The 17,648-nt window shown below is 46.3% G+C and overlaps 1 protein-coding gene across 1 annotated transcript in view; it reads right to left on the bottom strand.

The window, feature by feature from the left end:
* The window catches only part of LOC119164261 (ral GTPase-activating protein subunit beta), a 128,210-nt gene extending 120,703 nt beyond the window's left edge, over nucleotides 1-7,507 (bottom strand). The window contains exon 1 of the mRNA XM_075871289.1: nucleotides 7,406-7,507. The gene's annotated coding sequence lies outside the window, so the exon portion shown is untranslated. The remainder of the gene's footprint in view (nucleotides 1-7,405) is intronic.
* Between the last annotated feature and the right edge of the window lie 10,141 nt (nucleotides 7,508-17,648).

Raw genomic sequence — 17,648 nt, 5'->3', positions numbered from 1 at the left:
CTCTCCAAGGGCATTGCGCACAGGGACCTTAAACTAGAGAACGCGTTCACGCACCCGGATGATGAAGTGGCGACATTGCCCCGTCGGTTGCCTTCACGTCGTCTCACCTCTCCTTACTCTCTATAGATAACCTTGTATTTTTTTTTTGCTGTGGCTGATAGCGCAAAGAAATGCCAATACAAAATAAGTAATAGAGAGTTTTAGTACAGCGGAATGGTGCCACGTACGCATCACGCAAGCGCCTTACGTTACGTGGCGTCATTTGCCACTAATCGGCTTTTAGTACGCCTTAGTACCCGCGTACGTAACGAGCGTGAAGCGTGTTGCGCCATCTGGTAGATCAAAATAGAAGCACGTGTTGTTGACAGCCAATGTGAGCCAATCCAAGTGTTATAGCCAGATTATGGCCATATTTTAAGCCAGAGAGCCGGTCGGTTAGAGAGGCGTTCTACTCTGTAGGTCGGTGCTTGCCTTCGATGCCGCCATTTTGCAAAACGAAGTCTCGCGCTGTCGCGAACTTGTTCGAGAGCGGCGCGATCACCTGATACGTACGCACGCACGCATCTCATGCGTGCGTACGTAGCGGCTGCGTACGTAATGTGATACGTGCGCGTTGCGGTCTGTGCATGCGCACTACGCAGAACGTGGCGTCCTTACGTACGCAACGCCGCCACGTACGCAGCGTACGCAGTACTAAAACTCTCTAATAACGCTGTAGACACTAAAGGATGTTCGGCGAAAGCCTGTGCATTGAGACGGGATCGGTAAGAATGGAACACGATGCGCGTGTCTTCCCTCTTGCACGAAGGGGAGGATGGTGGCCGGGCTGCAGGGGAGACGCGCGCACGTGGGAGTCATCCGACTAAATCCGCTGCTGCAGCGAGACGTCTCATTAAGTGAGTCTTAAAGGCGAGAAGAAGGCACCTAAATTCTGCCTGCTTCTTGGGCTACACGGCGCAGTGCCTTGTATACAAGGCGCTTCGCCGCTGCACCTCTATCCCCTTTCATTCCCCTTCCCCTATAGGGAAAGGGGAATGAAAGGGGATAGAGGTGAGCGTATGTGTAGACTGTCGAGGCCCGTTCGTCATAGTCGGGGCAGCAGACAAGGCGGCAGCAGGGGCAGGGCAATGCCACCTAGAAAAATAATTCAAGCCTGCTCACTACTCCGGGCATGGTCTCTCGCCACTCAGTTTTGACACTCGTGTCCTGCCGAGTCCACGTACGCAGGTTCGAGATAGCAGGATTGCTAAGCCTGACGAAGCCTGTTCGTGGAGTGCTGGTGTTTCTTTTGGTGACTGCATGAAGATGAACATGTTTTTCTGCGTATGTGAAGTACTGCGGGGTTATGTCAAGTGCTTTGTTCACTGAATGTTCGCGTAGCGCACACCTGCAAGCCCTCGCATATGGGGCAGTGCTGTGGACCCAGCTGCCACCGATATTGACAACGTGCCGACAGTGACAGTGTTTTCATTAGTGATCTCTCCGTGGTTCGAAGATATGTGTGTGTCTATACCACTTTATTTTGAGTTGTTTTAAAGGCACCACCTTTAGCACGTTGTTATTTCTGTGAAATGATGCCATGAACTGTTAGCGGAAGCCTTGACCTTGAACACTTTTATCTGAATGGCGCTGGCGCTCACCACTGCGATAACGTATCGGCCCGGGATAGTGTTAGGAACTGCGCAGATTTTGCGTTTTTGACGAGCGCGTTTGCCGAGACGCGGTGTGCTTGGCCCAAAAAGACGACGAAATTAAGTAGACGCAGCTTCACGCTCCGCTCAATCAGCCGCGTTTAAGGTTCGGCTGCTCGCACCGCAAACACGTAAAAATAAAGCAATAATCGCCGCGCGGCAATGCATTCTCAGAACAGGCGTCATTCTTTCAGGGTCGGTAAACATCGCTATTTGCGCATAACACCTCTGGCTTATTGCAATACCTCTGGTCTCTTTGTTTAGATGAGGGAAGGAGGGCTAGTGCGTGGTGCCGTGCATCTGTTACGTATACTATACGTAGTATTTCTCACCGCTGCTCCGATCATTTCTTGACGATAATATAGTTATGCACCGGTCTCTTCAGTATGTTCACCTAATTTATTGTCCCTGGAATATATGCTGCTACTCTTCAACTGAATTTGGATGCCTCTGCATGCCTCAATGATTTTCCTGTTTTGTAGCTTCTCAATAAGGCGCACGTGTAACAGTCTACGATAAAGCGCTTTGTTAATTGGTTTTGCATGTGTTTGAGCTTCATTTCAAGCCCAAATACTTGAGCAGAGAAAACTGCAGAAGCTTGTCAAACTATTGGAAAACTGTGAATCTTCTGGACTGTGGGTGTGTAAATAAAACTTAAGATTTTTCTCACTTATTTCACCTCGTTGTTGAGCCACCAAACTTTATTCTTATAAATCGGTCACGTATTGATAGCGCACAATATTTTCCCACGTCCAGATGGAGTAATAAATGCTCACAACTAAAGCACCGAAGAATTTAACGCACAATACAATTGTTTACCAAGTGCCAATGCGGGCACAAAAGGCCGAGTTGAGCTGTTGTACACGTGTAAAACTCGCCATGAACGTCTCTTCTTTTCACGGAAGACGATGGTGGCAGTGGCTTCAAAGCCTCCCGTGCACGCTCGCTCAATCAAGGCGCGTGACGTCATGGCGGCAATGAGCAGGCCTGATATCTACGTGACATCAGAAGGTCCCAGCTCGTCGTCTGACAAAGGAGCATTGTCGCGCGCGCTGCTGTCATCACGTGATAGCCCGAGAGAGTGTAAGGGGAGAGAGCCGTAATACCCTTACCGCTCAAGTGTTCCGTACATATGATCGACAAGCTCAACTGAAACATGCGGACCGTTGCTTATCACGGGCTTTTGATATTTCGATCACTGTCTCTAAGAAATATGCGCTTCATACTTTTCATCGGGTGACGTTAGCTTAAACGATAATAAGCAAACCTAAAGGCTTTTCCGGGGTGGCGCTTCATGCTGCAGTTGGTGTAATCCCAAGCAATATATTATATTGTTTTTATTTCCACCAATACAGTGTTGAGAGAAGCAGTGAGGGGGAAAAAGCAACGTGCCACTTGACTAAGTTCCCGCCTCCCAAATACAGCGGACAGAGGTAGTGGTGGCGACGGAATACATGGAATGATAGCAGTAACTCCCTTTCGTTACACAAATATATGGACGCACATGTAGTGCAGACGTTTCAAATGGAGGTAGTACAGGTTTTATACACTTGGTATAACAAAAAGGCATGGATGAGCATGTTTGTAAACGCTTTGTGCAAATATGACAAAAGAAAACATTCAGTGCAGAATAGAAAAGAGACACCAAACATGGCAACACACTGCATAATACGCATAAGGGGGTAAATGTTAATGATTTGATTGATGTGTGGGGTTTAACGTCCCAAAACGACCATATTATGAGAGACGCTGTAGTGGAGGGCTCCGGAAATTTCGACCACCTGGGGTTCTTTAACGTGCGCCCAAATCTGAGCACACGGGCCTACAACATTTTTGCTTCCATCGAGAATGCAGCCGCCGCAGCCGGGATTCGATCCCGTGACCTGCGGGTCAGCAGCCGAGCAATTTAACCACTACACCACCGCGTCGGGGCAAGGTTACTGATTTGCTTTAACAGTGGAAATAATCAAAAATTCGCGGAGCTGTCCTAATGAAATGTTTGTAGTTTGAATGCCCGCAAAATGGAGTTTATTTAGATGTAACGGTAACTCATAAGACACACTTTGTATACCTTAATTTGTTCTTGTGTGAGAACGTAGTCAAAGAAGCCGACTACGATTTTGGGATCGTGACTTGTAAGTGTGCATATCTGCTAACTCTGATAACGTAGACAAACGTGTTTTCGTTCTATCTTACAGTACTGCAGCAGTCTATATTTGCATAAGTTGAAATCGTTAATGATACTCTGGTCAATAAACCAATAATGAGTGTTACGTCTGTACGGAAGTTTATAAATGAAACGAATGATTTCATTATGTAATAAAAACTTTTTTGAGGTTACTTTGGGTCATCATGGTCCACACTATTGTACAGTAACTTAAATATGAAATTATTGAAAATATGAAATTAATATGAAATTATATTATTGACATGGTCATTCTACTGCATACTTTGTCTAAAATAGACTCCACGTGATTTTATAGATTTCACAATTTAGACAGACTGTAATTTATATTGCAAGTTTATTGACGTGTCCGATTTCTTATTCTCACAGGTAAGATAATAGCTTCAGTCTTTTACATTGATCGACAATCAATTTACTTAGTCCACAGTTTTAAAGTTCTCAAGATATTGTTGCCATGCAAAGCTAACTCCTGATGAGTGTCAGCTGACGACAGTATCGTGGCATCATCTGCATAAATTGAGTCGAGAATCACAATTAATATGCGTAATATCGTCTACGTAAATGTTTGAAAAAAAAAAAGAAGTCGCAGTATGCTACCTTGAGGCACTCCGGTTTCGATGTCACGTGTTTTCGATTGAAAACTTCCAATTTAAACATGCTATCTTTAATGTCACAGATATGACTTCATTAACTCTAAAGCATGACCGCTTATGTCACAAAAAACTTATTGGATAAAATGCTATGCAAAATACAATCGAAAGTTTTCGTGTAATCTGTAAATATACACGGGCACGAATTTATTCTGCTCAAATTTACCTAGTATATATTGTTCTTGATGAAGTAAAGCTATTTCTGTCGACCAGTTTCTCCTAAATTCATACTGAGGGTCGGTAAGTGTGTTGTGAGCATTTAAAAGCCTATATATTTGCATGTATAAACTTTTTCCAAACACTTAGAGAATACCGGAAGGATGCTGATTCATCTGTAATAACCAAAGTCATTTTTGGCGCCTTTTTTGTGAAGAACAATTACTTTGGCTGTTTGCATCGCAGATGGAAATGTCACCGTTTTCAGACATAGATTAAATATGTGTTAGTGGTGCAGAAATTACTTCTATCAGATGCCTGACAGGACGAACCTGTATATTGTTTGTATCACATGATTTATTGTTTGATAGATTGGAGAACATCCTTGTAACTTCATTCTTCGTAACGAGCTAAAAATAACATAATGACGAGCATCTCGTTCTATACGTACCATGATAGATGCTGGGGAGCTTTGTTTTGTAAAATGCAGGCTGAAAGCTTCAGGCAACTCTTCGCCTGTGTAAAGATGGTCATTTTGTTTGACTGTATCAAAATGTTCATCTTCAACAAAGTTCTTGTAGAGGAACCAGGTTTCTGCCCACAGTTTATCTAGATGCCGAATTGAAAGTAGGAACTGATTTTTGTAATAACGTCATTTTGCATTGCGTATATAATTATTTAACGTATTTCTATAAAAAATTTCCAAATATATGCATACTTTTAGAGGCAGTATAGGAATTATAGTTTATTTTTAGGTTTTTTTTGCAAGCGTGCAGCCAAGGCTTTTTAAGTTTTTTTTTTATATTGGTTTACTCCTAAGCAAAAAGGGCCTATTATAAATACCTCAAAACTAAGAAATTTCGCATAGGCTATCTCAGCACCAGTTTCATTGAACACGTCATCCCAAAGTGTAGCCGATATTTCAGCATGAAGTTTTTTCATAGTATTGGGTGTAATACACTGTATCATTAAAAAATGCAAACGTGTAGACCGACGTAGATTTTTTCGTTAAAATGAATAAATACTAATGTGGTCACTCATTTCGCAACACGTTACTCCTGAGTGTATACGATAACCGTTTAAATTAGTAATGAATTAATATATTATAGCTTCTGAGTTCGCAGTAGTACGATTTGGATGCTTAACAACAATGCTGCGTCCAAAGCTTTTTATTAATACGTCAAAATCAATTGCATTGGTAAAACCAGACATCATGTTTGTATTAAAGTTTCCGCTCAATATAACGTCGTATTCTTCCGCTGAAGTGAAAGAAAGGTATGAGTCTATGTATTCAAAAAACTGTCTAATCTCCCCACTAAGGGGTCTGTAAAACACCAAATAGACTGTGTTATGAACTATTATGTTCGACTGCAGATGTCATACAACAGAGTTCTGAAATAGATTCGCAATCAATTTTCTCAATAGCAAGAATCCACCTCCACTGCACATTTAACACGGTTCATAGCAAATGCTGACAATGACGGTAAACAGAAGTCGCTATTGAGCCAATATTCTGAAATCGTAACAAAGTCGAAAAGAATATCAAAACTGTCTAGCAAAATCTGAAGTTCATCTACCTTGTTATTCACTTATCGCACATTCAAATCAATACACTCCTCGGATGAGCCAGACACTCGTCGCATTTTAGCACGCACCCAGCGTTATCCATCGTGAGCCGACGGCCACATTGTTATATTCGCACACTTATTTAACCCACAGAGAACTTGACCAGCTAACTGACATCATTATCCATATGTGAATATTCCCCATCCAACTGTCATATAAGGACCTTGCCTTTGGCATACCACACATATCGAAAGTGGTTTTTGCGAGCCTGTTGTTTCACCCGGTCCACAAAAGTGATATAGCCCGGCGTGTCAAATTTTCTGACAAACATTTTGGAACCTTGTTCTAGTACACTTTTTTTGTAACCACAGATCCCTCAGTGTTTGGCTTTGAAAGCGCATGAAGATAGCAGGTGTCTCATTTGCCTTCGCTGGAAGCCGGTGATATGCTTCAATGTCATGGTCACCGATCTCGGGAACATGGATCAGTATAGCTGCCTCATTGATTTTTTGCAGAGGATTTTCGTGTTCATTAAATGACACTACATGAATCTTCGGGTTTTTGCTCCTACTACGCATTTCCAAGTTGTTCATGTTTGCGTTTAACTGGCAGAGTTCTGCATCTGGCCTCGAACGTTCCAATATTCAGTTCTTTTCTTGGAGTTGCTCAATTGGTTTTTCACGGCTATCGAGCCGTTTCAGAAAGCTATCGAGGGGATCAGGCATCGTTTTCATTGCCCGTTCAATGCTATCAAATTTCTCATTTTGCGGCAATAAAAGATCTAGCCTGCAATTTATTTCAGCAAAAGCAACAGGAAGGTTGAACTCTTGAAACGTCAGCAGTCTATACGCCTTTGCGGGATGTGCCAGATTTGCACGTGGGACAGATATTCTTTCGAAAGCCACTAGCAGCACTATTTGTCTTCTCATGTGGCCCAGTTACACCGGGCCACTTTTCTATCTGATAATAGTAGCCGCATTCCTTACATTTCACTATAGCATAAGTAGTTTTAAGGACGAGTTCGCAAACGAGGCATATGTCTTGTTCAGTATCACCCATCGCCCCGTGTACCCTTCGTCCGTATGACAAAACTACGTCGACTAGCTTGGCAGCAGTAGAAACGAGGTAAGAGCAAATAAAAAAGTGCTGAAACAAACCTGTGAAAATGCAGGTAAAAAGGCCCGGAAGGCACGTCTATCGTTGGCCACCAGTGCTGCCAAAGTCTCAATGAAATGGGGTGGGGGGGGGGGGAGAGGGCGTTGCCGAGCGCAATGTAGATCCAGTATTTTCGATGCAAGCTTGGGACGGCCGCTGAATCCTGCGAGTCGAAGAGAGAAACAAAAAATGTAGCTTTTGCCAAACGTCGGCAGTGCAACAACGCCAGCTATTCGGGACACAACACCACAGCAGGACAGGAACAGACCTAAGTTTGATGGCCACTGAATCCTGTGAAAATGCAAGTAGAAATGTAACGAGCTACGTCTGTCGCCGGCCGCTACTGCTGCCAAAGTGTCGATGAAACGGGGGGCGTTGCCGAGCGCGATGCCAGTGTTTTCGATGCAAGTTTGTGACGGCCGCCAAATCCCATATTTTATGACCGCTGAGTACTGTGAAAGTGCAGGTAGAATTGTCAGTAGGTACGTTTATCGCCGGCCGCCACTGCCACCAATGTGCGGACAAAACTACAGCTCGTGCAAGTGCGTAAGCTAGCATCCAGGGCGCGGACGAACACAGCCAGTCGCCGCGAATATGAAACATGGGGCGAATTTAGTTGAGCGTCCGCAAAAGGGGCTGTGGACACCCAACTGAATATGAATATTAAACGCTACGCAGACTACTTGTGGTCCGTGGTACTAAACACCTTTAACAGTGAGTGTTATTGCCGAGGGAGCCACAATGCTTGCGTACGCAGGCTCTCGAGTTCCTCTGTATTATCAGCCAGACTGAAGGAAAATATGCATAAACGCAAGGGCTTACCCCTGTATAACATAATTATTAGTAGTAATGAGTAAATCAATTATTGTTTAATTGATACAAGCACCTTTGGTGCCCCGGAACTAAGGGTCTATAAAGAAGCGATGGCGTGCTTTTCACATCCCAACCGAGTTTTCCCGAAGGCAAGGATGTAAATTGAACAGTTACTAGAATGCGACATCATGGTTTCTCATCCACCATTGTGGCACGAAAAAAAAAACCGTAAATGTTTAAGGGCAGTGACCACCCCCTCTGCCCCCCCTCCCCTCACATATTTTTCGATACACAAACCAGGACGAAGAGAAGTGCTGGCGCTGCGGTCCGTCCTCGTTTGCGCTGAAGCATTCACGTTTAAATATTAAGTATATTAGAGAGTTTTCGTACTGCGGAATGGTGCAACGTACGCATCACGCAATCGCCTTGCGTTACGTGGCGTCGTTTGCCACTAATCGGCTTTTAGTACGCCGTAGTACCCGCGTACGTAACGAGCGTGAAGCGTGTTGCGTCATCTGGTAGATCAAAATAGAAGCACGTGTTGTTGACAGCCAATGTGAGCCAATCCAAGTGTTATAGCCAGATTATGGCCATATTTTAAGCCACAAAGCCGGTCGGTGCTTGCCTTCGATGCCGCCATTTTGCAAAACGAAGTCTCGTGCTGTCGCAAACTTGTTCGAGAGCGGTGCGATCAGCTCATACGTACGCACGCACGCATCTCATGCGTGCGTACGTAGCGGCTGCGTACGTAACGCGATACGTGCGCGTTGCGGTCTGCGCATGCGCACTACGCAAAACGTGGCGTCCTTACGTACGCAACGCCGCCGAGTACGCAACGTACGCAGTACTAAAACTCTCTATTACCGACTGGATCCTGCCGAAGCTTTATGGAAGTTCTCTGGTCTTTCAACATCCCTAGTGCTCAAAACGTTTCGCATGCCCTTTCTGACGCATTTCGCAGGAAACGCCCCGGCAGGCTGAAGTCTGGTGGACGCGGGCTGCTTGGCGTCACTACAACACCAGCACCATGTGCTTGCAGCGGTTGCACGGGCGACTCGGACTGCGATACCGCACGATCGGCGGCGGGGAGCTCCTAAGGCGCGATATGTTCCTCCGGGCGCAGGGACTGCGCCTCGCCTACGATGCCCTGCTAGCCTCCATGGGACCCCTGACGTTCAACAAGTACCTCCGCCATCTGTGGCACGAGGCCCGAATAGTGTTCTTCGTGCGTTCCTGCATGCTCCACTGCGACGCCGATCAGCGGCTCAAACCCACGTTGTCCTCGCGCGCCAAGTGTCTCCTGCCGCTGCACAACATGCCCGAGTTCGGAGCCGTGTTTGACTGCGTGTCCAGGGAGGACTTCGTGACTGAGCAATGCGTGGCGTGACTATGGGGTGTTGTGCGAAGGGTGCCTCGATGCCAGGAGGGCAGTGACACGTCCAGAATCGCTGCCATATTGTGTCCGAGCACGCGGGAACGCATTAAGCGGGCCACACCGCACAATGTAGGAGCAAAACGTGCGCACATGTGTGTCGGCGTCCACCGATTCGTCGCAATATGACGATGGCGTCGATCAGTGCGTGTCAACGCCAGCATGACTGTAGTGCGGCGGTGGCATTGAGACACCCTATAGTTGGGTCAATTGTGCGCAAGGATGCTGCCGAGAGCTTACGACGCTGACAACTCCACGGACGTATGAACATCTCTCGAGAGGATTCGCATGCTTGCAGTCCGATGTCACTCGTCACTGCTTCGCAGTTATTCGCCACGTGTTCTATTTTGTTGTTGTTGTTTTCGTGATAAATGAATAAGCAAACGAAATTGGGTGAGAGTTCTTGCAGATCCTCTATGTTCTTGCCACAGGCTGCACAAGGGCGTGTTGATAGATAACGTGGCATCAGGAATGCGATGGCTTCAAAGATTAGTGAGATAATTTTCTTCTTGCGTCGAGTGAATCGGATTTATCACTTTAGATGACAAGCGTACATTTTGCGGGCTTGCATAATGCGCATCGATAGTCTTTAATGCAAATGCGAAGCAGGTGCCTATTGCAAGCACGGATCACTTCAGGGGCCCGGGCTGTCTATGCGGCTAAACCTATGTCGTCGCATGCTGTTGTCGTGTGGCGGGACAGGTGCAACCCCCCCCCCCCCCCCCCCCCACACACACACCAAGTACTGGGGGATTTATTAAACCACCGGGTAGCTATCTCTAGGACGATGCGTCAGTCGTGGCTGGCTCTCGAGCAGAGAAGAAGCACGCGATCTTCTTTTAGGGGCGAAGCTCCTTATAGCGGCACCCGTTCGTCCCCCGTAGTATGTAACAAGTATAACATTTTGACCTCTAAGGTGGTGCCGGTCAAAGACTTCTTCTGTGCGTTGTTGAACAATAAAAAATAGTGCTCAATGTACATGTCAATGGCTGCTAATGGGGAATGAGAGACAGGAGCATCCGGCTTTTAGTTAACGCGCAGGCTGCGATCACCATTAGCAGCCATTGGCATGTACATTGAGCACTATCTGACAAGAAAGGGTTGCTACGTTATACTCGCTGGGTGTAACCTCCTTAGCTTTAGAAAGGTTTAGCGAGCGTTGAGCCGCAGTGCCATGAATACAATGAACTTGTATATACCATGAACTCGAGGTGGTTAAAAAAATGGCAGCATATCCACGGAGTGAATGATGGAGAGTGGGGCGAAGCATTCGTCCGTCCATGCGTCCGTCTGTGTGACCGTCCATGCGTCTGTTCGTGCGCCCGTCCCTGCGTTCGTTCATGCATCTGCCCCTGCGTCCGTTCATGCGTCCATCCATGCATCTGTCTGTGTGTCCGTTCGTCCATCTATTCAACACTCCAAGTCCCACCATCTCGCATCTTTTTATCATATATTCCCCATATAGAAGCACCGCCATTCAGTGGACATTCCAAGGGCTAAACGAGAGGTGGCACACGCACACTTTCTTACGGCTTGCGCTTCGGGTCTACTTCCCACCTTCAACCACCTTGAGTTCATGGTATATACTAGTTCACTGTATTCATGGCACTGCGGCCCAATGCTCGCTAAACCTTTCTAAAACCAAGGAGGTTACGCCCAGCGAGTATAACGTAGCAACCTTTTCCTGTCAGATAGTGCTCAATGTACATGCCAGTGGCTGCTAATGTGAAATGAGAGACAGGAGGATTCAGCTTTTAATTTCTTACGGCTTGCGCTTCGTATCTGCTTCCCCCCTTTAACCACCTCGAATTCATTCATGGTATATACTAGTTCATTGTATTCATGGCCCTGCGGCTCAACGCTCGCTAAACCTTTCTAAAACTAAGGAGGTTACACCCAGCGAGTATAATGTAGCAACCCTTTCTTGTCCGATAGTGTTCAATGTACATACCAATGGCTGCTAATGGGGATCGCAGCGTGAGCGTTGACTAAAAGCCGCATGCTCCTGTCTCTCATTCCCCATTAGCAGCCATTGGCATGTAAATTGAGCACTATTTTTTATTGTTAAACAACGCACAGAAGAAATCTCTCACCGGCACCACCTTGGAGGTCAAATGTTATACCTATATCGGGTATGTGCCACTGGTGGTTACGTACTACGAGGGACGCCCAAGCCACGCCATAAGGAGCTTCGCCCCTAAAATGGGAAGTAGATACGAAGCGCAAGCCGTAAGAAAGTAAAAGCCGAATTCTCCGCCTCTCATTTCCCATTAGCAGCCATTGGCATGTACATTGAGCACTATCTGACTGAAAAACTTTGCTACGTCATACTCGCTGGGCGTAACCTCCTTGGTTTTCGAAAGGTTTAGCGAGCGTTCGGCCGCAGTGCCATGAATACATTGAACTAGTATATACCATGAACTCGAGGTGGTTAAAGGTGGGAAGTGGACCCGAAGCGCAAGCCGTAAGAAAGTGTGCGTGTGCCACCTCTCGTTTAGTCCTTGGAATGTCCGCTAGATGGCGGTGCTTCTATATGGGGAATATATGATGAAAAGATGCGAGATGGTGGTACTTGGAGTGTTGAATAGATGGACGAACGGACACAGACAGATGCATGGATGGACGCATGAACGGACGCAGGGGCGGCTGCATGGACGAACGCAGGGACGGACGCACGAACAGACGCACGCACGGACGGACGCATGGACGGACGGAAGCAAGAAAGAATGGACGGACGAATGCTTCGCCCCACTCTCCATCATTCACTACGTGGATATGCTGCCATTTTTTCCTCCAGATTGAGAGCCGCTCTTGCTGTCGATCCACTACGTGCTGGTGGCATTATCCCCCCTTCCGAAAAGAAAAAAAAACAAGTCCGAAAAAGAGGAAAGAAAAGCACATAGCAGCACCGCGATGCTACTACATAGGCACGTGAAAAAGAAATTGGAAATTCGGATAAAGTGAAAGTAGAAATTGAAGAGCGTGCCAATATAAGAAACGTCAATGAACGAGAAAGCAAGTTCACAAAAATAAACAAAAAACACAAAGAACGCTGTACGGTAAAGGAAGAGTTACGAGCAACGCACAATAAATGGTTTCATGCGCAACACATGAACGACGTTTGGCCTCAGTCGGGTCCTGCTCCGTGCATGGGGTGTCGAGTCCGGAACCACTTCGTAGTTCACGTCACTGACGCGGCGTAACACTTTATATGGGCCAAAGTACCGGCTCAGTAACTTTTCACTAAGGCCACGGCGGCGGACGGGCGTCCACACCCAAACTTGATCTCCGGGGTTGTAAAACACTTTTCTGTGGCGGGTGTTATAGCGTCGTGCGTCTGCCTGCTGTTGCTGGCCGATGTGCAGTCGCGCGAGCTGCCGGGCTTCCTCAGCACGCTTTGCGAATTCTTCGGCGTCAGTTGCCAACTTGTCTTCGTCTTGACACGGTAGCATAGAGTCTAGCATGGTCTGCACTTCGCGGCCGTAGAGAAGCCGAAATGGCGTGAATCGCGTGGTCTCTTGCACGGCGGTATTATACGCGAAGGTCACGTAAGGTAAGATCCGGTCCCATGTTTTGTGCTGTACGTCGATGTACATTGAGATCATGTCTGCGAGGGTCTTATTCAGTCGCTCGGTAAGTCCGTTGGTTTGCGGGTGGTACGCAGTTGTCCTTCGGTGTCTGGTGTTGCTCAGTTTGAAAACTTCGTCCATAAGCTGTGCCGTGAATGCCGTCCCTCTATCCGTTATTACACTGGAAGGAGCACCGTGTCGTAACACGATGTGGCGCATGAAAAATTGTGCTACCTCAGAAGCCGTGGCTCGTGGGATCGCCTGCGTCTCGGCGTAGCGTGTCAAATAGTCGGTCGCGACGATCACCCATTTGTTGCTGTCCGCAGACAGGGGAAATGGCCCGAGAATGTCCATGCCGACTTGGTCGAACGGCGTGCAGGGTGCTTCGATGGGCTGAAGCGAGAATGAGTGATTCTTAAGAGAGAGAAAGGAAGAGAAAAGTGAGCCCCGTTATTGTCTGCTTCAGTGAGCGACACCGCCACAGTAGCTCACAAGGGATGGGGGTGAGGAGGGATAAAAAGGGTAGGAGTAAAGGTGTAGAAAAGAGGAAGAAGAAGCAACAACAAACTGAGGGGATAGGAGAGACAGGAAAGATGGAAGCACGGTCACTGGAGTCCGAGGACGGGGCACACTTGCGAGAGCTCTTGTCGGCGTCGGTAGATGGCGTAGAGCAAGTCCAGTAAGTCAGAGCTACACTGTCGTCGAAGGTCGTCGGCGGCAGGAGGTGACGTAGGGCGAGCCCAGTCGGCCACAGCTACGCTGACGCCGAAGATCGCAAGCGCGCGGAGCGCGCGGGCGCACAACCGGTCGGCACGGAATCCAGCAAGCCGATGGGCTAAAGCAAACCAGCTGGCTTAACAGATGGTTGCTTTCGGCGCTGACATTCCCGACAGCTTTTGACGTACTTCTTGACGCTTGCTGAAAGTCCTGGCCAATAGTACCTCTCGATCAGCTTGTATAGTTTTGTCGCTTCATCGGTAATGCGTGAGCAAATACAGCCATAAACTGCCGCATTCACACAATAATAATTTGTCAACGTTTTGTCACATCACAAATAAACTTCGCATGGAAGCTAAGTGTAATGTAGTATGCAGATCCACTAAATAACATTTGAGATTTGAGATTTGGTTTATTTCACCAGAATGGATACATAATAATATATACAGTCTGAACAAAGGTCGAACAGGAAAGAGGAAAAGTATCATTCATGGTGACAATAGCAGGAAAAAAAGCTGCAATATCTGCAGCTTGACAAGCTACGCCCCTCTGACCCGATGGGTCTGCTTTGAAAGCAACAACAAAAAAAGACTTTCACACGCAAACTTTCAATATTTTGCCCATTTTAATTGGACCTGATATAAATTACCATTTTATAGATGATATCTCTTTATAGAAACCTTAAATAGCGCTTCTTCTGTTGAGACGGTAAATTTAGCCTTGTTATGTTGAACAGTTTTGCCGTACTATCAGTACGACAGAGGCTTCTACAGCAAAAATGCCTCTTGTTGCTCGCGCTATTTTCATTGCTATTAGGTAACGCTTCCCACCAGGCATTAACATCAGGTGTCATTGAAAAGCGTATATCATAATCGTTCCGAATCGTTACAATTCAAATTTATTCGTCAAGAGCAGCGAGCAGAGTGCGTCCGCAAACAATGCGCGAAATGCGGAGCGGGGCTTGTCCAATTGTAACCACCACCTGCAGGCTGAAAGAGTATAAGCTACAAAAATGGCTTAATTGACTAACCATGCCATAGCCAAGCAATCAAGCCCTTGACTTTGGTGTAGGGAGCGGAGGCTGTAACCTCATACCGCCCCAGTTGACTGAGTAACTTATAACAAAACAGTCGGGCATGCAACCTGCGAATAACTAGTCTGCGAATAACCACCCCGCGCAACGTAAACAAGCTGGAGATATCTGGCAATGTTATATTCGTTAAGCGCACGTATTGTTTGGTGCCAATTTCCTCTGACTAACAAGAGGGAAATTTCGACATCAGATTTCTTTAAATCTGCACAGCATCGATTTATTGACCGCATTGTTTCTAATAGGAAGAATGCCGTTCTTGAAGCGGTCCGCAACACAAACCCACTAATACCTATAGACGTTGGTGAAATCCATCCTACGTAATGACGTGTGCTATTTTCGACATACATTTTTTTTTTCATTTATAGACCTACAACAATGTAGTGGACTGAACTACGTGTGTTCGTGCACTTTTCACACGTGTCTAGTAATGTAATCGATGGCTGATTGGAGTTCGATGCGCCAGATTTCCGGTGTAACCTGAATGCGCCTGCTCTGTTTCTTCCTAAGTGGCTCCTTCGCTGTCTGCCACCGCGTATCGTCCGTAGTACGCATGAATAAGTACATGGGCCGGCCCCAGCTTCTACACTCTCGGGCTAACTGTCATGAATCTTCTGTGTTAAATTGACGTCACTTCGTGCTCGCGAGATCTGATCCGGCACGCTGAGAGTTGCAACGCAGGCGCCGTCCTTTTTTTTTTTTTTTTTTTGCGGCGGTACCGGCGGATTGAGTATGTGCCGGTGATAGCGTGTCAGGATCTTCGTGCTTCTTTGCCCGACTTGTACACGGTTGTGACATTCATTTCTGACACTCCAGCATGCTTGTCACGCTGAAGGGCCTCATAGATCAGCCAGCCATGCACAAAACATAATGAGCAGTCACTGTTTTAAATGGTCTTTCGTGTCATATGGCCTAAGCATTGTATAAAAGCCCAAATGACCGCGACACATTATACCGCCTATGTGGGATAGACTATGCGCGAGGAAAGATAGATAGATAGATAGATAGATAGATAGATAGATAGATAGATAGATAGATAGATAGATAGATAGATAGATAGATAGATAGATAGATAGATAGATAGATAGATAGATAGATAGATAGATAGATAGATAGATAGATAGATAGATAGATAGATAGATAGATAGATAGATAGATAGATAGATAGATAGACGCACAAAGTTACCGAAGTTCACTTGGAAATGCTTCGCATTGAAAAAAACTTTTGTGGAGAAGTAAATGCGCCACCACCCGGCAGCCCGGCCAACGCTTGGTTCTCTTGGCTCGCGCTTCTCATCGATGCTGTGCCTCTGGACAGTTCTTCCCGCTGCCTGACCGCTGAGTGCTATAACGTCCTAGCACAACGAACGAAGCTCTTCTCATTTGGTAAAGGTACTGGGTGCTGCAGAGTCGCCATGGCTGAAATCACTTGCCAGATAGCATTTGCGACGGCTAACAATGTATGCCATGCAATGTATGCCATGCTAAGTGCCATGCTCTTAGGATCTTGTAATCTGCCTGCCACGTTTGAATGGCTTATAGACAAGGCATTATATACGTGGCCTGAGGTGTACGATGTGTCTTTCTTTCCTCGATGTTCTGTTTTTTTTTTTTCAAAGCCGATTTCTCTACACATATACTTTGCTTAAGGTACATTTTGACTAATATAACCAATGCTGACCATCAACTAAACCTTTCAAAAGTGCTGCTTCGCTACACGAGAGCTCATCATCAGGCCACATTTTCTGCCAGCATGCAGAGCGTTCTGCCGGACCATGCAAAACTTCGTACACTCGCGGAGTTTCCCAAGCCGTTGACAATGAAGCTACTTTCGCACTTTTGTAGGACTGTGTTTTTATGACTAAAGGTAACATGAGCATCATGACATGCGTGTCAAGTGTGGCTTACGTTTAACGCTCATGGTGCGCTCACGGCCATTTCCCTGGCTAGATATGCATATATTGTGAAATTGCGGCACGCCGCTCCATGACAAACCCAACCGAGAAGTGTTACCACGAAAGTCATGATAAGCAATTCAGGTGCGGCATTATTTATATAGCAAGCTAATGATGACCTAGCGGTGCACGTTTCACTATATGAGTCGACATATTGCGATACTAACCACGGAGCCGAACCAAGAGATTGAAGTAACTAGCAGATTAATAATGGGATGGGGCACATTTGGCAAGCACTCTGAAATAATGACTGGTTGATTTTGTGATATTATGACGACCAAGCAAGCTGTCATAACCCGCAATTGACATTCGAATCAGTGAACACGCTGCGTGATCAGGCGTGGATGTTGTCCGAATTGAAACATGCGCTGCAAAAAAATATGTAAGGTCGAAGTGAACACTTTTTTTGGGCATTATTATACTTTTGAAGGAGCTGAAAAAAAATCGAAGGCGTCACTGACCGTACAATACGACCTTGTTAACATTCAATGAAAACCTCAGCAAAAGTTATGAAACTGAACACACCGCATTGAAATGGTGCCAGGAACTGAACAGGGCAGACCAAAGTTTAGCCTCTTCACACTGACCTCCTAATAAATTGAAAGCCGCGCATTAAACATGGCATTCAATCAATGGAAATCCGAACGCTATATACAAATGCACGCGAAA

This window comes from Rhipicephalus microplus, chromosome 8 (genome assembly GCF_043290135.1).
Source record: "Rhipicephalus microplus isolate Deutch F79 chromosome 8, USDA_Rmic, whole genome shotgun sequence".
In the NCBI taxonomy this organism is placed as follows: Eukaryota; Metazoa; Arthropoda; class Arachnida; order Ixodida; family Ixodidae; genus Rhipicephalus; species Rhipicephalus microplus.
This window is presented reverse-complemented; position numbering and strand designations above follow the sequence as displayed.